Raw genomic sequence first — 24,011 nt, forward strand, 5'->3', positions numbered from 1 at the left:
GAGCAAGCAATGCACGGGTGCCTCCTTAGCACCTGACTTGCTTAAAGAGGAAGTAAACCCTGATGAGTTTACTTCCTCTTTCATTCCCTGCAAAGGTAAAGCATAATGGACTACTATGCATCGCATAGTAGTCCATTATGTGTCACTTACCTGACACAGGAGCCAGCGTTGGCACCGCTGTCCCCTATAGTCCGGCGCATCCATCTTCTCGGTGGGTCTTGCTGCTCCGCTGCTGTCATTTGGCGAAGCCGCGATGACGTCACTCCCGCGCATGCGCACGGGAGCCGCCATGCGAGGCATATTCGCCATTGATGGTGCCCCGGTCAGTGCGCCTGCGCACCGCTGTCGATGGCGCATGTGCCGTCGACAGCGGTGCCTGTATTTTGGCAAATATCTCTTAAACCGTGTAGGTTTAGGAGATATTTCTTGGACCTACAGGTAAGCCTTAATCTAGGCTTACCTGTAGGTCAAAGTGTGTTGTAAGGGTTTACAACCACTTTAAGAGGGGACATATCATTATACAATCCAATAAAGAGCATCACGTTCTGGTGCTGCCCCACATGCGGATGTGAGGAGTCTCATGGTGCGGCTTCCAAAGAACAAATTAAGAAGTGACTGGCTTCATAACAGGGAGATAGCAGATCATGCGCATTGACACTGAAAAGAGGAAGTCCATGGAAATGGCAGGAGAAATCAGGTAAATACTAATAGTACTGAGATAGTAAGAGATACTGCATAATGGAAAGCTTCTATACAAAGGTAGAGATCACACTAAAAAAGAAATGCACCAAGAAATATGTTGGGTTTGCCGGCAATTTTAATTCTTTAAAATAGCAGTGCACTTTCTGTACGTTGAGCCTCCTAGCTGTATATCTGCAGAGATCCAATACACTGAGTGAAATTTGGTGATCACTTAAGGCTGTCTTTGTTGGAGGGAAAGCAGCAGTACACATCTGTGGCTTCCTCAACCGCTTGCCAACTGTATAACGTACATATACAGCAACAAGGTGGTACTGCTGCACAGGATCACGTACCGAGTATGTGATCCTGCATTTCCGGGTCTGGGGCGCACCGCCGGTGACCTGCTCCCACTGAAATTACACAGCGGGAGCTGATCTGCTGGTACCAAGGACTCTGTCTGCTGGCAACTACCGATCATCAGGCAGTGAGCCAGAATGGCGATCTGCCTATATAAACAAGGCAGATCGCCGTTCTGTCAGTAGGGAAGGCATTGATCCTGTGTTCCTGCAAAACACGAACATGGCTCAATGCCTTCCCCACGTAAAAGCACCTCCCATAGTGCACAAGCACTGGCTAGGCACACAGTTAACCCTTTGACCCCTCTGATGTTAACCCCTTCCCAGCCAGTGTCATTAATACAGTGATCAGTGCTAAAAAAAAATATGCAGTCACTGTACTAGTGTCACTGGTCCCCAAAAAAGTGTCAGTGTCTCCTAGTCCTGCTATAAGTCAGCAATTGCCGCCATTACTAGTAAAAAATAAATAAAAATTCCATAAATATATCCCTTAGTTTGTAGGCCTTATAACTTTTGTGCAAACCAATCAATTTACGCCTACTGGGATTTTTTTTTTACCAAAATGATGTAGCAGAATACATATTGGCCTAAATTGTTGAAGAATATAAAAAAATTTTATTGGATATGTTTTATAGCAGAAAGTAAAAAACAAACAAAAAAAAACAAACAAAAAAAAAAAAAAAACGCAGGAGGTGATCAAATACCACCACCAAAAAAAAGCTTGATTTGTGGGGAAAGAAAATGGACATATTTATTGCACATGACCATGCAATTGTCAGTTAAAGTAACGCAGTGCCGTATCACAAAAAATGGCCTGGCCATGAAGGGGGGGGGGGGGGGAAGTGGTGAAAAGACTTAGTACAGCCAAAGCTAGTCTGGCTGTACATCTCCTGTGGATCACAGGATTGCAGATCATTCTGCACGACTGTGCCCTCGTTTTCAGCAGACAGCGGGCTGAAGCTCACTGTCGGCTGGATGTCACAGAGTCGGTCGAGGATTGGGAAAGATTGCAATCATATAAAATTGGGACCCTCCCACATGCTTGGATCGGCATTCCGCTCAGCCTCTCAGCAAGCCGCACTAAGAGCCTGAGCCGGCCACTTCCGGCCCCTCCACAGCCCAACGCTCCAGTGAGGAGAGAGCCGATGACTGACCGTGACAGGGAGCTCTGAGAACCGAGTGTTTGGCTATGTTTGATCACTCAGTTCTCAGTCTTTGAGTCGATGAGTCAATGCTGCATCCACCTAGGTAAGTATGAAAAAAAAAAAAAAACACAACACTCCCATGCTGCTCTTCTAAGCTTGGTCGCCAATCAGATTGACAGTCATTGGGGGGGGGGGGGCAGCTCTGACATGTGGAAGTAAAGCCCTGCTCTTCTTCCAGTATGATCACCTCCACACAAGCAGAACAGCTTCAACAGTTCAGGTCTTCTTTAACAAAGTGGTTATGAGCTACAAGCTACAATTCCATAATGAGTTCTAAAGGGTAAGGTCAGACAAATGTGAAAAAGAACCTGACAGAATAAGGAACATGTTGCCCTTACCAGGAACAACAATCTTCTCTGGAACACAGACATAAATGTTTTTTGATGGTGTAAAATTCGATTGCTCTGGATTAGAAGATTTATATCTTGAAACAATAACCATTTATCTATGACACAATCTAAAAGCCAATTCAAATATTTATGCTTTGGATAAGGAAAGCCTCATAGGGTTACGGAGACTTAAATATTATGAGATGTATTAAGCAAAAATATGGATTAAGTACCAATTGTTAGTCAAGGGAGCTTTGTTCTGAATTTAAGAAACCGTAATATTCCAATTCTCATGATAGTAAAACAAATAAATAGTCAAGATCTTCTACTTTACCCCACCCATGCATAAATGCCAATAGCTCCATTTACAAATACATGTCGAAGAAGTGACATTTCCCTCATTCCCCGTCTGCTCTGTTTAAATTGGGTGATATTTAGTTTCAATTAGTGTGATAAGGGCTGAAAACAAACACTTTCTGCAATGTGTTCAAACAATGATTTGTGAAGCCAGTGTCACTAGTGCACACATAATACATTTTAATTGTAAAAAAAGAATTAAAGGGATTGTAAAGTGAATTTTTTTTTTTTTTTAAATAACAACAAACATGTTATACTTACCTCCACTGTGCAGCTCGTTTTGCACAGAGTGGCCCGGAAACCTGCTCTTTTGGGGTCCCTCGGCAGCTGTCTCGGCTTCCTCCCGCAGGTGCTTCTCACATTCGTGAGAGCTCCCTCGCATGGTGAGAAGCATCTGCGGGCGCGCTCCTGTGATACAGCTGGCGGCTATAGCCGCTCGCTGTATCACACGGCCCCGCCCCCCGGCGCTTCGTGTCAGTGGATGTGATTGACAGCAGCGTGAGCCCATGGCTGCGCTGCTTTCCATCCATCCACTCCAGCCAATCAGCGGCCAGGCTGAACGATGGAAAGGACGACGGGTGCGAGCGCGGGATTTTCGAGGGGTGAGGTAAGTAAAACGGGGGGGGGGGGGGGGGGGGCTAGGGGCACTGGCACCGGCAGATGTTTTTTCACCTTAATGCATAGAATGCATTAAGGTGAAAAAACATTTACCTTTACAACCCCTTTAAACATTAAATAAAGTTTAAGTGAAATTATAATGGTGTGGAGTGAACTTTATTATGAATTTTGTATTTCACTCCCATTTTGCTTATCAGTTCTTAGATATGGTGGCTGCATTAGTGTTTTGCAAAGCGGTATAAAACCCACAACAACATGTACTATATTGCAGCTTACCAATTGTTAGATGTGGCTGCAGTAGTTTTCTTTTTTTTTTTTTAGGCTATTTCTCCCTCTGTTTTCACCTGGTGATCTGGTCAGTAACACACCTGTATTAGCATGCCCCCACTCTGAAAGAAGGCTGAACAGAGACACCTTTAGACAGCAGTATTCTCAGTTTGGGGGAGGCGTGTGTTAGCTGTACTAGCAGATTTAGATACACTAACAATCTGAAGCCACACTGAAGCCTACACTTCATAAGCAGTTACAGAAAACAGTGTTTTTGCCTTTTGTACAAAGGTTAAATAAAAGCTGATCGTTATAAGCACCCCACTCATGTATTAAATGGTTTGGTTCATCTCAGTAACTGATCTGCTGGAGAGTTTCTTTTTTATTTTTATAAAGAGACTTATTGCCCAGATCGCCAAGTGAAAATACAGATAAGAAAGCATAACAAAAAAAATAAAAATTCAGCCATCACATCTAAGAATTGATAAGCTACAATATAATGAATGTTTGCTTTTGGGTTTAAACGATTCCTGACCACGCTATAGTCAAAAAATGGCTAGAGCGTGGTTGCCCATGCACCAGCTGGGGCTGTGATTGCTGTGTCCTTTGGACACAGCTGATTACAGGTTGGGGTAAAGGGCCAAACATAGCAGCCCTTTACCATGTGATCAGCTGTGTCCAATCACAGCTGATCACAACATGTAAACACACTTGCCGGTTAGCACCATTCCTTTCCCCACAAGCTCTCAAAGCAAAAGGAGAGGAAAGCTGGTAACCGGCAAATGTGATAGGGGACTTTTAAACTGATAATCAGAGTCCCGATGATCAGTGCAGCCCCCACAGTGCCAATCGGCACCCATCAGCCCACCCTCATTGGTGCCCATCAGTGAAGGAGATAAATTACTTATATGCCAAATTAAACATTTTTTAATAAAAATTCCAAAATCATTGGTCTTTTTTCATTTATCAAAAAATAAAAAACCAACAGTGATTAAATACCACCAAAAGAAAGCTTGATTTGTGTGAAAAAATGCAAAAAAAATAAATAAATTCAAAATGGGTACAGTGTGGCAGTGCTGAAAGCTGAAAATTGGAGGGTGAAAGTGCCAAGTATTGAAGTGGTTAAAGATGAATGCCAAAAATTCAGCTCCCTTGTAAAAAAAAAAAAAAATAATAATAAAAGGCACACTACCAGTTAAAGAGGAGGGCCGTTTATAAAAAAAAAAAAAAAAAAAAAAGTCAGCAGCTGCAAACACTGCAGCTGCTGACTTAATAAACACACTTACCTGTCCAGGGCGCCCGCGATGTCGGCCGCCCGAGGCCGACCCGTCCCTCGGCTCTCGGCGCCGCCATTCCCTCTAAGGGAAACAGGCAGTGGAGCCTTATGGCTTCACTGCCCGTTTCCTACTGCGCATGCGCGAGTCCCGCAGCTACTGCGCGAGTCCCGCAGCGCTTTCTGAATGGGACGCGCTGTGTTCTGGAACACACAGTTCCCAGAACACAGCGCGACCCATTACCCAGAAGACGCCGCAACGAAGAGAGAAGACAGAAGATCTCCGCGGAGGAGGAAGAGGAAGATTAGGATTATGTGCCTAGCAACAGGCATTTCTGGTAAGTAAAAAAAAAAAAAAAAAATTTCTCTTTTTTTTTTTTTTTTTGTAATTTAAAAAAAAAAAAAAATTGTTTTCAGGGTGGCCCTCCACTTTAAGTCCAGTGAGGTGCATGACACCTTCCTGGGTATGATTTATGACAGCTTTATACTACTCCCGAAGAGCAGCTATTGCTATAGTTCCGGGAGAGCAAAGCTGATCCCTCTGAGATATACATTTCAAACTGGAGAGTCACTGCAACTAATATGCACACTACTCCTCTCTTACTGCCCAATCACAGAAGCCTTAGTATTATGTGAACACATTCACAAAATACAAAGGCTTCTCTGAATGGGCAGCAGAGGGGAGAGGCAGGCATAGCTGCTCTGTGTGCATCTCCTTTCTCACAGCCTCAAGTTTCTTAAGTAATTCCCATCAGAAAAATAAACCAGTCATATATAAATAAGTAATGGTGATAAACCTAAGAGAGGTCATCCACCTCCTTGGACTTAACTCATGGTGTGCCTTCAATATTTACCAAATGGCTGAATTCCTGGAATTCAGATTTAATATGGCTTTAAACTTTTTTCTTTTATTTTCACCTAATGATCCAACCAGTAATACATTTCCTGTCTTAGGGTGCCTCCGTCCTGGATGGAGGAGCAATGAAGCCACCCTTGGAAATCCGCATGCACTTAACTAATAAATTAAAGCCAAACATCTAACACTGAAGCGTTATAAGATAACAGACTTACTGCCTGGATCATCAATTTGGAGGGAAAAAGACCCCCCCCCCCCAAAAAAAAAGCAAATGCAGCCAGTATTTGGACAAATGCGTCTAGTGGAAAATGGACTTCTTCCTCTCCGACGCCTACTCCCGTTTCAAGGAATAGAGAGGGACATTTTTTTTATTAGTGCTAACATAATAGTCCTGCTTAAACGAACAGATGTTTTGGAGCCAGGTTAAAAAGATTTCCCTTTTCTTTCAATCTCTCTCAAATCCATTTGCAAAAACTAATCTCCAAAGGTTTCTCTGCGGTTCAGAAGAGATGACAGTTTCTCAGTTTCATCACTTGTTTGAGAGCAAGAGTTCAGCCTCTCCAGGGCCGAGGATATGAAGTCACTAGGAGAGGCACCTACACAGATTATGTCAACTGGCCCAGGTTTAAAGACTTTAGATCCTGGCATTGTTAATTGTACTCCTCTTAATTACGTGCCTAATTGGGTATTAAGATGTGTGTAAAAAAAAAAAAAAAAAAAAATCCAAAAAAAAAAAACCCTTACGTGAAATTAGAAGGAAGAGCACCAACATGTGATGACAGATCTGAGCTGCCTAATTAACTGCAGCCGCCAAACACACATTTATGGAGAAAGTTTTGAGATTAAGGTCTGCGTATGTTTTCTGTAGGGATCTTGTGGAAAAGAATTAGGAAAACATGTAACACGCGGAACCTTCAACTGGCAGCCTGATGAGGTCATAATCAGCCTTGGTAGTCTCAAGTGTTGAGTTATAACTTCCAATACATAGGAATAAAGGACATCATGGCAAATATGTATGTTAAAATGAGATTCACTTTATAGGTCCAGAATCATTTTAAAAACACATTTCCTGGTTTCCTGATAGTTTTGGTAGTAGAAAATGAATACGATTTAGCAAGCCAATGCTAAATAAGGCTACACTATTGGTCCAATACAGGTTAAACCTGCCCTACCTGTCCATGTCACTGGTCCCTAGGGTTCAGGCTTCACCTGTCATGGTGAGCATACCCCCCGTAAGGGTCGTATGCATTCCTGATGCCTAGCAAGGATTTAAACTGATGCCAGGAATGACGACATGCACTGAATTTAACAGTTGAAAGAATAAGCTCTTTGCAAAAATAAAGTGTGTGAATAGTTATTTGGCAACACTAGCACCTGTTCCTTTCCAAGTGCTAAAGCACCAAAGTGGCGGAAGGGGAGGGAGCACCTCTCCCGCAGCCTTTAAAAGTGATCCCATGGCGAATCTGCCACTGTGATCATTTTCATCTGAAAGCCAGTGCCTGAGGGAAAAGAAAATATTGGGTTATGGCATCCAGCGGCAGCCATAACTCCAGTAATTTAATGTCAAATTCATGACGTAAATTTCCAGTTAGGCTGTCAGCAAGTGGTTAAGAAAAGGACACTCGCCAGCCCAGGAATCACAGAAGGCACTTGTCTTCACCAGATCCCTAGCACTACCATCATGGCTGTTGGAGGCGGCTATGGTTTACTGACTGCACATGTGTACGGTGCTAGACTGTCAGATTGGCTCTGTGTGTCCCAGGAGGTTGTGAGTGAGCAGAGTTTGGGCCAAGCTTACACAATTCTGGCCTAGGCCAGAATTGCGGAAGTGGGAGCAGATACCTGGTTTGGCAGGGGGAACCACTTAGTAATGCTTTCACTTTTAACTGAGGTTTTTTTTTACCACCCACTCTCAGTCATCTTGTTGTGGATGTATCGAATTGTCTGGTTGCTCGCTGTTCGATGTTGTTTCTGCTGCCATGTGAGGCGTAGCAATGTTGCTGTCAATTTATGGAACCAAACTGCTTAAAGAGGGATATGGGAATTGGACAAACCAAGAAATGTCAGATACTAAAGATACTTCGGGATACAGTGGGGAAGAGTGGTAAACTCTGTGTGAACATTGGAGAAATACATCTTTATTTTGTCTCTCAGTGATGGTTCTTACCAGAAGACAAATAAGGGTGAATTTTCTTTTGGAAATTTTCTCTCAATTCCTGTTGTGACTCCATAACAGCAAGTCAAAAAAGTTCTCTCTTCAGCACCGTTCTTCCTCAGCTATAACCCTACACATTCTCATTAAACTGCTCCCATTGACTGAATTATCAGCTTTTGGCAATCTATAGGAATTAGGGTTTTTACAACAGACCAAAAACTATAGTATAATTGTTTGTGACTCCATTCCATAACCTAAAATTCCTTCCGTGCTGACAGTATTTTATAGTAACTGTTGTGTTACTCAATATTGTACTTCTAGCTTTCAAAAGTTTCACACTGTCCTCCACTAAGGAAACAAAAACTATGAACATGCTCTGCACTAACCAAAGAAAATCTAACAGTTTAGAGTACAGAGACAATAAGGCTGAAATCCAGAATTTTCCACATATGTTTTTTCCTATGTGCAATTTCAGCACTTTTTACTACATAAAACAGACCTGGCTTTGCACACAGACATCACGAGTACTCTCATTTACCAGGGGAAAAAGAGAAATGGCTGAATGGAAACTTTAACTCACAATATTTGATATGCTGCACAATGCCAGAAGAAAATCACATTTCTAAATTTCACAAACTTAAAAGAGAACCTCAAATCACAAAAATCATCAGCAACTTACATACAGAAATACTAGGTAATCTCACGATGGGTTTTATTGTTGACGGTGAGCCTCAGAAGTCCCCTTGATGAAATGTAAATCTCAAACACCTCCTGTTCCTAAATATTATACCAGCAAGGGAATAACTATGACTGCATAGCAGTGAATCCACGTGGCTAATATGGGGCCCAGGAAGCAGGGGTTGGGTTGGTACCAGCAACAAAGGCTAATAACTGCTGTTAGTTATAAAGTGTAGGTACTTAGTCTGATGGTCTTCAGGGTAGTGTCAAATCTTTTAAATATGTATAAAAAAAAAATTAAAAAAAAAAATTATATAATACATTGCACTTGTGCAACCAACATATAAAAATAAGTGGCCTAATTAGTGCTGCACACCTAAAAAAAAAAAATAATAATTAACATACAAGCACAGGCAGTGCACACTTTCATACAACCAAAAAAGATCAACCGTATGAAATACTTAACAGTCTCTTATAGTAAAAATAAATCAGTTCCCAGATAAGCATCCCATTAATGCTCAAATGTGCGATCAAATGGACAACAAGGTAGGTAGGTCAAAAACACATTAGCAATCCCTTGCACTTCAATACCACTGCATGCAAGTTCCTGGACTTTATACCCAACAGCAGGGTTTTTTTTTAACCCTTATCACAGGCTTGCTTTTAGAAAACGTTAAATACCGGTAACATTATATATATATATATATATATATATATATATATATATATATATATATATATATATATATACACACACACACACACACACACACACACACACACCAGGTGATATATATTGACCTTCCTAGGCCACATTGGAAGAAGAGGAATTGTCTTTGGCCACACAAAAAGTACACTAAAAATAAGAATAGCTGATGAGCAGTTAATTACTGACACAGATAACGTAACTGAGTAATAAAACTTAATTTTTTTGTAATATAAAAAGTAAAAGGGCAACATAAAACTAGTTTCAAAATTTGACACTGTTGTCTGATAAACTAATGCATAAATATCTGGTTGGATATATGTAGTGGCAATTCACCACGAATTTGTAAGGTTCTTTCGAGAAATTTTGGTTCCAATGTTGCCTTTCACGTGCTTCATCTTTGAAAAAATTCTCACAAATAGAGCTGCTGCCAAAAACTGATGACATGAATAACACTGTCAATTTTTTCTTCGCCTGCATGTGTTCGTTAAAGGTGAAAACATTTTTACAAAAAATTCCCCAAAAGAGTTCAACATTTTTAGGTAAATATACAATTTGGTGTTGAGCCGCATTTAAAGCTGCCTTGGGCCGCAGGTTAGACACCCCTGATATACACTTCATATGGGTAAGGTCCCGAAACGCTCGTCAGAATACAGTTGGTCTAAGACCAGCCACAGCCCGAGTGGACAATGAAGGGGCAGAGGCACACTGGTGAATCCATTCTTTTAAACTTTCCTTCTGAGAGCACGTTCCAGGTGTTAGAATGACTGTACCACAAAGCAAAAGTGCCCTTATTTATTCAATAATTGTCAAGCTCTCATCGGCTCAATTACCAGGTGAAGAGAAGGGTGCAGAGCTGGGACTCAAATAAATCAGATTGTAAAAATCACAAGCAAGAGAACTGGATGTGCTTTCAGGTTGCTTGCGCTGCTGCCAACATTTGAAGGCAATGGGCACTGCCCTCCCCATAAAGTCACTGGCCAAAAACGCAACACCCTTTACTCCATTATGTATTTGTAGCATTATGTTTTCCAGAGGCACCCGCAGTCTTGTGAACGTATGCAACTGGGACATTAACTAGATCCCTTTTGCTGGTTATACGAGGTGAGGGCTAAGCAGTCTGACCATTCCTTCCTTTTTCTTTTCATTTGTTAATACACGTGTAGCATTTCATTCAGCTATAGTTTGCAAAAATAAAGCATCTTAGAGCTTCTATACACATCCAGTAATGAGACAGAAAAACAAGACACTGTTCTCAATCACATCCTACCGGGCAAAAAAAATAAAATAAACATAAAACAAAAAAGAAAAACGATGAGACAAAGGGTCGCCCTGAGAAAATCCCCCTCAGCGACTGCGGCCAAAACACATTACCAGCGGCTCCATGTCCGACTGGACAAACAAAGCTATCATATTGCTCTGTGGTTATTATCAGGTCAGGAAAAATTTTGCTCACACATCATTCCCACCTAGTAGGCTTCTTCGCTTGTCTGCAGCAAAGTGGCTTTGATGTGTCGGTCTTCAATGATTTGTACTGTCTGTCTCAGAGGACGCTTTATTTGGTCTGATTCTGAACCCTACATAACCCTGTCTGAAGTATTTGACTATACAATATTTAGACTTTAAAGAAAACCTGTAGTGGGAGAAGTATAGAAGTGGCCATTGCTTACTTCTCCTTCTAAAGCTCGGTGCCATGCTGATCCAATGGTCTCAAACATTTCTGAGGAACCAACCCTGAACAAGCATGCAGGCTAAAGTTTTGATATCTGATTTTCATGGTTGCATATCAGGTCGACGTTTCAAAAAGGTATATAAATCAAGGACAGCTAGATAGCAAAAATTATCAGAGGGAGGTTAGAAATTAAAGAGTACATATATTACAGTCACCACAGACATCTTGTAGGAAATATCTTGCATAACAGTCAGTCATACATATTAACCACAGTAAATAACTGTGGGACTGGCCATACACTAGTACAGTGGTCACCAAACTGCGCCCCTTATTTGCCTTTATCCTGTCCTTGAAGCATTATTCCTGCCACTGATACTAACAATGGGGCATAATTTCTGCCACTAACAAAAATGGGGCACTATTCCTCCCAGCTCCACTAGAACAGGCATTGTTCACTCCCACTGGGCACAGTCCATCTCCCCTAAAGTCTGAAGGACAGTAACCTTGCTCCCTCTTTAGAATGTTTGGAGACCCCTGCACTAGAAGAATGTTAATGGGGTCAAAACAACCTGAAAGGAAATCATTAGTGGGGACAAAACATTCATTCTTGGCAATAGTGATGAGAAACTTTGAAGGAGCAGGATGGAGTTTTTCTTCTTGAATTAAGAATTATCCAACAGTGAATATGGTTTTAAATTTCGGAAAGTCTATTCATTCCAAAAATTAAATGTTGAAAGCAAACTTCTTGGAAGTATTTTCGAATGACATTCATCAAGTAATTGAATGTACTGATGAGAATTGTCTTTTGAATGTTTGTAAGAAAAGTGATTAGCGTATGACCATCTTTAATAGAGAAATGAAACAGTCTTTGAACTGAAATCAGGAGCAAACACAGGGTGTTCAGGTGCATTCAGAGAGGACATGGTGACCTGCCAACAGGGCCAAGCGTGAATCATCATTATGAAGCAAAAATCGGAGTTACTATTTTAAACATCGTGGGAGTAGGTCAGTGACCAAACTGATAGTTATCTGCAACTGAGAAAAAAGTTGCTGACCTGCATTTTTAAGTGTAGGACAGACCAGGTGTAGGACAGACCAGGCAGCGTTTTAAAATTTTTTTTTTTTTTTTTAAGAGAGAGCTTATGATTGTAAACCGTCCTTTTTTTGTTTTAAACAAACATGCATATCATACTTACCTCCACTGTGCAGGTCGCTTTGCACAGTGTGGCCACCGTCTTATGCGGTTCCCTGGCAGCGCTCGCGGCTCCTCCTTGCATCGGTAAACCCCCTGAGAAGCGCTCTCCTAGGGGGTTATCTTGCGGGCGCTCTCCTGAGTACATAGACACAGAATGCTGGACTCGGCCCTGCCCCCCAGCACCCGCATGATTGGATTTGTTTGACAGCAGCAGGAGCCAATGGCTGCGCTGCTATCAATCTATCCAATCAAGAGCAGAGCACCCTGGGCAGAGAAGGTGAGTATGTCTCAGCCGAGGGAACAAACGGACTTTGGTTGAGTAAAACTGGGGGGACTGGGGAGCTGGTCACTGTCAGAAGTTTTTTTTCACCTTAATGCCTAGGATGCATTAAGGTGAAAAAACACAAGGGTTTACAACCCCTTTAGCTTTCACTGCATGGTAGACAGTTTGCTCTGACAAATACTGAAGGCTCCAAGACCACAGGTAAAACTACCTAGGGCATTTGGCTGCAGGCTACTGGTACTAAATAAGTAGGCTGCTGCTGTAGTGTCTGGATGCAGCTATTACTTCAATACTGCACATGCTTAGACAATGCAGGGCGGCACAGTGGTGTAGTGGTTAGCACTCTCACCTAGCAGTAAGAAGGGTTGCTGGTTTGAATCCCAACCACGACACTACCTGCCTGGAGTTTGCATGTTCTCCCTGTGCCTGCGTGGGTTTCCTCCCACACTCCAAAGACATGCAGGTAGGTTAATTGGCTTCTGTCCCAAATTGGCCCTAGTATATGAATGGGGACCTTGAATTGTGGGCTCCTTGAGGGTAGGGACCAATGTGAGTGTGCAATGTACAGGGATAGGGACAATTGTAGACACTCACTCAGGATGGACTGGTCTTTATTCAACCTTATTAACTATGTAACACAACAGTCAGTACTTGCATTGTTTGTATATAACACCATTTCACTGAGGATAACGGCACATGTAATAAAGTCACTTCAAGCCTTCTACTATAGGTTTTCAGACAGTCAAGGCCATCGTGTCAAATCATCATAGTTCCTATATCTGCATTACTTCCACTAAACATGTGCTGCTGGAGACACAAGTCTGAGCTTTCCTAGACCTTTTGACCTTGTAGTAATAGTTAGCCCTCTACCTAAAGGTGCTCTAATGCATTGACATTTAAATCATAACTTATTAATGCTTCTGCCTAAAAGTCCAACAGCCCATTAAAATATCTGGTACTTTAGGGCACAAGCTGTCCACTTCCCAAACCCTTCAGAAATGGAAAGTTCAGTGCACAAGCGGAAAGTTACAAAGTCAGAGCAAGAGGCATATACGTATAACAGTATGCAAACATGGAAGACAATACATTTACGGGAACTTTCGAGGCGTAAATTGCAGATTGGGGCAGTGGATATTACCAACTGCATCGGAGAAAGGGATGCATGCAAGAGAATCTCTCTCGTTATCATAAGTTATAATAAAAACGGTTTCTCAAATTAATTGATGCATAAATGAATACACCCCACAACAAACTACTACATCTAGTATATCTATGACCTCCATGATTTGTAAGGACAAGTTGGTGACATATTGCAACATCTATCTTTTTCTATTCTTCAGCAACTACCTCTTTTAGAGGCTGGATGGAGAGTGATGCTCAACTTTTCTCATCAAAATTTCCCATAGGTGTTCAATTGGGTTCAGATCTGGAGACATACAGTACTTGGCCACTGAATCACTTTCACCCCATTCTTCTTCAGAACTGCAACAGTGGCCTTAGATATGCATTTTGGATCATGGTCATGTCGGAAAAGTGCATGACGACCAAGGGCCACAACCATGTTTCACTGTAGTTACCATGCATTTTTCTTTGTACTCCTAACCTTTGCGACGCCATACAGAAGCCATCTGTTCCAAAAAAACATTTATCTTGGTCTCATCACTCCAGAGTCCCAGTAGTCTTTTTCAGCATGGGCCCTGGAAAAATCTAGGTGTGCTTTTTTGTGTATGGGCTTTAGTAGTAGGATCTTCCTTCGTGAATGACACACATGCATGTCATTCCTTTGCTGTATTGTGTCACCCGAGTTTGGCTTTTTGCTTCTTGCGCATGAAGATTTTCTTCAACCTTAGTCATCAGAAGACGCTCCTGTCGATGGGTTAACTTCTGTGGACCTCTCTGTGAGATGGTTGCAGTTCCATCTTTGTTTGATTTTTTGCATAATTTTTGCTACAGTAAAGCTTTTCTGATGATCTTGTAGCTTTCACCTTTCTTGTGTAAAGAAAATATCTTCTCTTTCTCGGGCCTTGTGACATTTCTCTTCCATGTGGTGCCATTGCTGACAGCATGAAATGAGAAGGGGCTTGCAACATTGTCTTGAATGAATTTGTTAGGAAAAAAAAAAAAAACTTGTGTGCAAATTAACCAATCTTGTTTGCAATCAATGGCCCTGTGGGAGCATCTTGCAGCACGGAGTCCCATAGAATATGTTGATTTTGAAAGGAAAGTAAAGGTTTTCTGATGAATCTGTTGTGGTGTACTCATTTATGCTGAGCAATGTATGTACGTGTGTACATACATACACTATATATATATATATATATATATATATATATATATATATATATATATATATATATATATATATATACACACACACATATACACACACTTTTTAGGACAATGTAACTTTGAAATAACAAAAACAGAGTACCATATTAGCATAAACAGGAAGAACACTCCAGTTTATCAAGTCCCATCATACACTGCATGTTAAGAGTACAATTTATTGAGACTGGGAAAACAATTTGGGGAGTTTCAGCTTGCAACAAAGTGTACCTGTCTCTGATATACAAACAGAGGCAGTTTTCATGGGCTGAATCTATAAATAAGAAGCCTTCCAGGAAGTAGTCTAGTTACTAAAGCACACAGAACTATGGGACTATGCCATCTCTTCTTGTCTTATCATGCTGAGGTCACCAGAAACTAGAATATCTAAAGATTGCATGAGCATTAGAATGCAAACATCAGCCTCTTCAGTTTTTAAGCAATAGCTACTTTTACACAAAATACATCCAAAAACGCTCAACATTTAATTTTGGTCTACTGGGAAAAAGTATTTTACTACAGTGAATATGTGATAGAGATGTATTATTTCACTAAAAATAATAATAAAGGAGATGGATATTAGGGGAATAACTGTCCAATTATTATATCTGCTTGGATGATGGACAGGTAGTCAAGGCTACATTGAAAATCTTAACCCCTTTCTTCTAACTGTATTGTGTGGTAACCCAGTATGCGTACCAAGAAGTTCCGGAAAAGAGCCATAGCAATTCCAACCACAGAGGTATTGGCAAAAGGTTGTTTAGCATGCCATTGAGGAGCCCCTTCGATGACTCTATTGGGAGCAGTTCCCAGTACATTAAAAGGAAGAGTAGTGAGGGCAGTTCCTGGACAGTGCTGGAATTAAACTATAGTGTGGATGTAGAAGTCCCTGTCATTATTCATAGCCAGGCCAAAGCAAGACACAACAGGTTTACTCAGCATGCAGCTCCTGAGGCAAACACTTAGGATGAGTGGTTTGAAATGATGTTTATTACCTAATTAACAAGCTATAAAAGGCCTAACTCTGTCACACAATAGTTCAAATCACCGAAGATAGTCCTGTAACACATTTCACTTACCTTCTACATAACTGAGAACCTTCTCGCACAATTTCTTAGAAAGAGGGATGCTTCTCTGTCATTCCTGAAAAATAGTGTAATACAAATAAGCTTATTACTGCCAAATAAACATGCAGTATTTTAAAACATATTATTAAAGCTGGACTCCAAAAAGGGCCATAAAAAAAAAAAAGAAAAGAAAAGAAAAATAAGCATATGTCATCCTTCTCCCTCACCCCCAACAAGCAAGGGTTAATTTGTTCATTTAGTATAGAGGACATTAAAAGCACTCCTCCCCCTTTCCAACATCATCACATACAATGCAGGACCAGCAGTGCTGCACTGTGCGTTAGGATGTCATGGCCCTTCTCAAATTGCAATAATGGAGGACAGCAAGGAATAAGGTATTTCTCTGATTTAACCTCTCCTAGACCAAAGCCTTGATATCTGATGGGGATGGAGCAGGGAGGGGGCATATGCAAATTTTATGGCCGACTAGGAATAGGACATACAATAGGAGCTGTCCAATTGAACTTCATCTGCAACTTGGAAGATGTTTCACTACTAACCCAAGCAACATTTTCAGCAAGCTCTAATTTTTCATAAAATTTCCAAAACTTTCACATCTCCCATTATTTTCTTACAAAATTAAAATTCCACTATATAGATTTGTATTTGCGGACGGTAATGTATTTGCGGACGATACTAAGCTAAGCAGGGCAATAACTTCTCTGCAGGATGTGGAAACCTTGCAAAAAGATCTGAAGAAATGAATGGGGTGGGCAACTACATGGCAAATGAGGTTCAGTGTAGAAAAATTAAAAATAATGCATTTGGGTGGCAAAAATATGAATGCAATCTACTAGGGGGAGAACCTCTGGGGGAATCCAGGACGGAAAAGGACCTTGGGGTAGATGATAGGTTCAGTAATGTCATGCAATGCCAAGCCACTTCTAACAAAGTAAACAGAATATTGGCATGCATTAAAAAGGGGATCACCTCCACAGATAAAACTATAAAGATAATCCCATTCTACCAGACTCTGGTCCGGCCGCACCTGGAGTATGTTGTCCAGTTCTGGGCACCAGTCCTCAGGAAGGATGTACTGGAAATGGAGCGAGTACAAAGAAGGGCAAAAAAGCTAATAAAGGGACTGGAGGATATTAGTTATATGGAAAGGTTGCGAGCACTGAACTTATTCTCTCTGGAGAAGAGACGCTTGAGAGGGGATATGATTTCAATATACAAATTCCGCACTGGTGACCAAACAATAGGGATAAAACGTTTTCGCAAAAGGGGGTTTAACAAGACTCGTGGCCACTCATTAAAATTAGAAGAAAAGAGGTTTAACCTTAAACTACATAGAGGGTTCAATACTGTAAGAGCGGCAAGGATGTGGAATTCCCTTCCACAGGCGGTGGTCTTAGCAGGGGGGGCATTGATAGTTTCAAAAAAGTATTACATAACCACCTGAACGACCGTAACATACAGGGATATAAAATGTAATACAGACATATAATCACACACATAGGTTGGACTTGATGGTCTTTTTTCAATCTCACCTAATATGTAACTATGATCGAATGAAGGTGGCTGAGTTATTAAGTGTGGCTAACATTGCTGAAATATGTTCCCAACACCTGAACTGAAGAAGCTGCTTGGAGAGCAATAGTGAAAAACCTTCAGTTTTACTTATCAAAATATTCACTACTGTTATAGCATATATAATATGACCTACATCACCGAGATCCTTCATACACAATCTTTGCTTAGGACTTTACAGGTCGGCAGTGAAATGACCAACATATTAAACACATATCTTTTAGACCCCTTTCACACTGGGACAGCAGGCTCGTTAGTAGTAAAGCGCCGTTAGTTTAATGGCGCTTTACAGTCGTTTTAGTGGGTTAGGGTTAAAAGTGGCCGTGTTGGGGCGCTCCTGAAGCGCTGCCCATTCACTTCAATGGGCAGGGACGGTGTAGGAGCAGTGTATATGGGGCTGTCACACCTCCCCAAAAGATGCTGCTTGCAGGACTTTCTTTCCTGTGCCACAAGTGCATCTCCCCAGTGTGAAAGCACTCTGGCTTTCACACTGGGGAGGCATGAGAGGCGCTTTACAGGCGCTATTTATAGTGCTAAAATGCCTGAAAAGTGCCTCAGTGTGAAAGGAGTCCTACTGTCTCTGAGATACATAGTTACATACATGCTTTGCTTCATAATGATCAAGGTGGCCAGAAGGAAGCTCCCAACAGACATCAGATTCCATTGTTATGTTATAATATGTTTATCCATCTAGTAGAGACCTGGCTTAAAGGATCAGTTCATTCTGCACTCCTGTCAGCCATTTTCGGCAGACAGCGGGCTGAAGCTCTGATCACATGATCCAGCTGTCCTGTGTCAGCCAGTGGTGACTGCAGGGGAGAGAAGCAAGCGTTGACAATAGATTGGCCATGGGAGCCTATGGGTAATATCATCACTCCCAGGCATTACCAGCCATTGTCATGCACTCTCTCCACTCACCTGCAGCTGATACAGGGGGCGATCACGTGACCGGACTGGAACGATGCTTCCTTTGAGCCTTTCATATCTACCTGCACCTGACCTATACAAGTGCTGTAGTGTGAGGCTAGCTCATCTTAATCTAATATAGGTGTCTAACCATTGGAATCCATCCAAAAACAGATGAGGAGCATTCTAATTTTGACAGGCATGATGTTAATTTGAGGGATAAATGCCATATTACATTCATCATATTTAACAATCTACCAAAAGGGATTTAGTAACTTGAACACATCAAAATGACTGCTTTAGGACAATGACCTATGACAAGGAGGTAGATATGCCACATATAACACTGGAGCCATACCTAGTTAATCCTGGGATTACAGGAAATGTTATGCCATTTACAATCATCTCATTAAAAAGGTTCAGTTACGGAGCAAGGATATACTTTGCATGGAAAAGAGATTTCCTCTCTGACAGCACGTCAGAAATTGTGTGCGAGGAAACACCCATTATTAGGTTATTAGATTTCAAGGAAATGTAACATTCTGTAAATAGTTTATCCAACGAGAAATCTTTCTGCAGACAAATTCTGGAAGCCTTGCTAATGAACTACCGCTCCTGGCAGGTCCATTCAGTTACTGGTATTCAAACAAGAAAACAAAGCTGGAAATATACCAAATCAATTTAAAGTATAACTAAAAAGCAAAACATTTTTTTTTTTTTACATTTTGGATAGAGTAACGAAGGGTTATAACCCCTGTTGGTTTATATTTTGCCTTCTGTACTCCACTGGAGAATTAATCTTCACTTCCTGTCACATATCCAAAACAGGAAAGGAGAAGAAATCCCTGCAAATTACGGGAATCCCCTGGGGACCCCCCCCCCCCCCGACACCAGAAATAGCGTACCAATTGGAAGATTTCCCCTCTATTACTTTTCTGATGACAACCAAAAATGTGGGATTTTCTTTTACTTTCACTTTTCAATGCTAATGTTAAACCGGGCAAATAGAGATGATGAATCTCCCTAATAGGGAGACAGAGACAGCAACAAAAAACAGTTTTAGAGTGAACAGGTGTTTAATCCCTGTTTACTCTATCCAAAACTATAGAAAACTCTTTACTTAAAGTATAACTAATGGTAAAACATCTGAAAAACACGAACGGCACCAGGGCTCAAGTCCTGCGGGAACGCATGGGTAACGGAGTTCCTGTACTTTTTCCACAACAGGAACTCCGTTCCCGTTAGCAGCTGCGTCCTGCAAAACTTTGAAGTATGCGAGCTGTGTGGCAGGTGCTACACCAGCAGCTGCCGATACAGCTCGCAATAGTAAGTGCTGCACCATTCAGGCATTGCCAGTAGGGGGCCCCCATGACAGCTTCCTCTTCGATCTACCTGTCAATCACAGCTAGCTGACAGGTAGATCAGGTCCCTGCTGCTAAGAGATTGTATTTAGGCAGACCTCTCTTGATGCACTCCTCCCTGCCGGCCCCTCCTGATTTTCTGTCTCCTCATCTTCCCCCCCCCCCCCCCCCAGTCTCCTGCATATTTGCTCTGTGTGTCCTGCTGAATCCCCCCCTCCTCTATCTTCAGTGCCATATGATGAGAGAACCCAGAGGAGGAGCACAGCTATTCTGCTCACAATACCTGGCAAAGTTTAATTCCAGGAGGGAAGTTTATGTGGAAATATGTGAAGGATTAGAATAGCAGCGAGTGTGTGTTGGAGCCCTGCAGAGTTTGCAGCCCCCCCAAGCTAACATACATCTCCTAAGCAGGAACACATCACTATTTCCCTAAGCATTCTGTCCAGATAATGTGCAGTTAATTTATGACCTGTTTGAACAGAGTTTGAATAACACAGAGTTAATGAAAAGTGTAAACTCACCACATAAACACTCTATATACAAAATAACATTCCCCAATAAAGATCAGAACATGATGTTCACATTTGCATGGAAGCACAATTGAATGAATGCTGATTATTCAGAGAATTACCGTATTTATATTTATTGAAGATGTACTAACCGTTAAAGCGGGAGTCCACCGGGACTCCGCGTTTTTTTTTTTTTTTTTTTTAAAAGCCAGCAGCTACAAATACTGCAGCTGCTGACTTTTAAAATAGTGACACTTACCTGTCCAGCGCGCCCGCGATGTCGGCACCCGAAGCCGATCGCTAGGTCGTCTGTCGGGTCCTGCCGCCATCTTGGGTATGGGAATCAGGAAATGGAGCCTTTCGGCTTCATTTCCCGGTTCCCTACTGCGCATGCGCGAATTGAACGGCACCTATTTTGAACTTGGAGATAAATGGTTCACTCAGGTCTTAATGGGGAAAAAATGAGCAACTCTTCAGCATAAGACAGGGAGCAGACTGTTGCAATATTACCTTGTGGGTAGAAAAGGAAATATGAAGTGCAAGTCTTGTTACCAGTGCTGGAGTGATGCTACCAAGAACCAAAAGATACTTGCTATGACCAGCCTTTCATGGTTTGTCATCATCACCTCTATTATAAGAGAACCATCATATTCTGGTAAAAGACAACCATTGTGACAAACAGAGTTTAGGACATGTCCCAAAACATTAAGTTGGGAACAGTTGGGGTGGACAAGCCATTTGTGCTATCTGAGCTTCACATGGGGGTCCGTTTGAATTAGAAGCCCGCTTATATTGGAGGTTGGTGAGCTGGGCCAACTCCTGCTGTTACGTAGATCTGGACATTGCTTACTTCCAAGGCAGGTGAGGAGCAGGAGGCATCCTTCATTAATGCCATTGGTTTTTTGATGTTAGGTTGGGGGAACCTCTTCTCCTATACCTCTTTGATTGGCACAAAGACATGCAGAATACTGCTGTTCCACATGACATTTAGAATGGAACTGGAAGCGAGTGCTTGCGGTTGCACATTACGTACCATGGAAGAATTCTGGGTATTGCAAAGGTAGGCAAGTAGTTCAATAGGGCCCCAAAACTGTTTTTGAACAGGGCCCTTTTGGTGGCTGTTCTAGATCTCATCTGTTATATAAAAAGTAAACCATAGAGTGATGGCACTTAGAACAGAAGTCTCACTTAATGCCGGTTTTGCAGTGAACAGATTCATTATATAGACAGTAAAGAGGGAAGAAGAATTGTACACATATTGCAATGTCAGCATAATATACAAATATCACAAAAGTCAGCAAATGATGCTAATATTTCAGGGATTAGCAAAAGCTAGTTAAGAAAAATCAGCAAGAAACTGATCAAGACATGACGGGGGCAGATACCCAGACTTCAAAATAACTGTTCTTATAAAACCATTATCATCAAATTATTACTTTTACAGTGGCTACGTCCACTACTGGGGAATGGTATGCTACAGAATTGTGAAGTTAATTCTGTTTATATTTTGCCTTTGCCAGTTCCTCTTTTCCCCCCCATCATTACCAAGCCAATGACATTTTGAAACTATTTGGCTAAATTCTGCATTCCTCATTTTAAACCCAGTGGCATATTGTCACTAAATCTCTGTTCATCTGTATGCAATGCAGGTAGATAATGGCTTTTGGAAGGGGCCAGAAGGGTGCTGTATATAGCTTCCAAAAAAAAAAAAAAAATAAAAAAAATCAAAAAATAATAATCACAAAACCCCTATTCAGCACTCCTCTCAAGAGCCGTCAGCTGTACCATAATGGTGCGCAGGCTTCTTTGTCAACTAATGCAAATGTCAAAATGTCTTGAGGGGTGGAGGTCAGTCTTGAGGATTGGGTGTTTCTAGGCAGGCATCATTTGCATGCAGACCACCCTAGGTAATGCCCACATGTGGGACTGAGGCCTCAATGATTGAAATAATCCCTACAAGGGATATTTACATTCCTTGTAATAGGAATAAAAGTGATAAAAAAATATATATATTTTAACCACATGCAGACTGAGGCACGTCAACGGGGAGATTCCCATGTACACAAGGCATTTCCCTGTTCTGCCTAGCAACATGGGAGGGATCTACTGCTCCCTGTCATCAGGAGCAGTGAGCTTTGTCACGTTGTAGTGAGTCCATCCCTCAACAGTTAGAACACACTGAGGGAACACAGTTAACCCCTTGATAGCCCCCTAGTGTTTAACCCCTTCCCTGCCAGTGACATTTATACATTATTCAGTGGCTATTTTTAACTCTGACCATTGTATAAATGTCAGTGGTCCCAAAATGGTGTCAAAAGTGTCCGATCTGTCCGCCGCAAGGTAGCAGTCATGATAAAAAATTCCAGATTGCCGACATTACAAAAAAAATAAAAAAATCTATTCCCTATTCTGTAGACGCTATAACTTTTGCACAAACCAATCAATATACACTTAATTTTTGGGGATATTATAGCAAAAAGTAAAAAATATTGTTTTTTCAAAAGTGTCCCTTTTTTTGTTTATAGCACAAAAAATAACGCAAAAGGTGATCAAATACCACCAAAAGAAAGCTCTATTTGTGGGAAAAGAAAGGATGTCAATTTTGTTTGGGTACAACGTTGCACGACTGCACGATTGTCAAAAGCGACGCATTGCCGAATCGCAAGACAATTCTCAGGAAATGGTCAGGAAGGGGGTAAATCCTTCTGGGGCTGAAGTGGTTAAAGAGAAAGTGTAAAAATAAAAACAAAGGTGAAAAAAAATAAAAATAAAAAGCGTCTCCATTCCCAAGTGCTCGCACACACAGAAGCGAACGCATATGCAAGTCACGCCCACATATGTAAGCGGCGTTCAAATCACATGTGACGCCGTGTGCATTACAGCAAGAGCAACCATTCTAGCCCAAGACCTCCTCTAATTCTAAACAGGTAACCGGTAAAAAAAAAAAATCTTGCATCGCCTATAAAGATTTTTAAGTACCAAAGTTTGGTGCCATTCCACAAGTGTGCGAAATTTTAAAGCTAGGTATCCATTTACTCAGTGTAACATCATCTTTCACATTATGCAAGAAAATAGGGCTAACTTTACTGTTTTTCTTTAGTTTGAAACCTTTCATTCTCCCAAAAATTAATAAAAAACAAAAAATCGTTGCGCAAATACCGCAAGACATAAAAAGTTTCAACGGCCACCATTTTATTCCCTAGGGTCTCCGCTAAAAAAATAAAAAATAAAAATAAAACCATAATGTTTGGGCGTTCCGTGTAATTTTCTAGAAAAAAAAAAAAAAGGATGATTTTTACATGTAGGAGAGAAGTGGCAGAATTGGCCTGGATGGGAAGTGGTTAAAGTATTGAAAAGTTAGTAACATAAATAAATCTCATACATATCCAGCTCATCACAAAAAAGGAGAAAAGGACACTATTAGGCTCCTTTAAGAAGGGTGTTCCTATCAGGTACGCCTGTCAGTTTTTTAGGTGGGCCTGATCAAAACGTCCATTCATCCCTAAGGACAGGCGGGTGTAAACAGACTTGTGCCTGTTTACACTCGCCTACCTCTGGGTCCGAGACAAAAATAAATAAATTTAAAGAGAAAGTGTAAAAAAAATAAAAGGAAAATAAT

The 24,011-nt window shown here is 41.3% G+C and overlaps 1 protein-coding gene across 2 annotated transcripts in view; it reads right to left on the reverse strand.

The window, feature by feature from the left end:
* Positions 1 to 24,011, reverse strand: part of LHFPL2 (LHFPL tetraspan subfamily member 2) — a 153,991-nt gene that overhangs the window by 74,719 nt on the left and 55,261 nt on the right. For both annotated transcript variants that reach the window (XM_077462593.1, XM_077462594.1), the window contains one exon: positions 16,036 to 16,099. The gene's annotated coding sequence lies outside the window, so the exon portion shown is untranslated. The remainder of the gene's footprint in view (positions 1 to 16,035; positions 16,100 to 24,011) is intronic.

This window comes from Lithobates pipiens, unplaced genomic scaffold (genome assembly GCF_037356315.1).
Source record: "Lithobates pipiens isolate NorthernLeopardFrog02 unplaced genomic scaffold, aLitPip1_a1.2 Scaffold_3, whole genome shotgun sequence".
Taxonomy (NCBI): domain Eukaryota; kingdom Metazoa; phylum Chordata; class Amphibia; order Anura; family Ranidae; genus Lithobates; species Lithobates pipiens.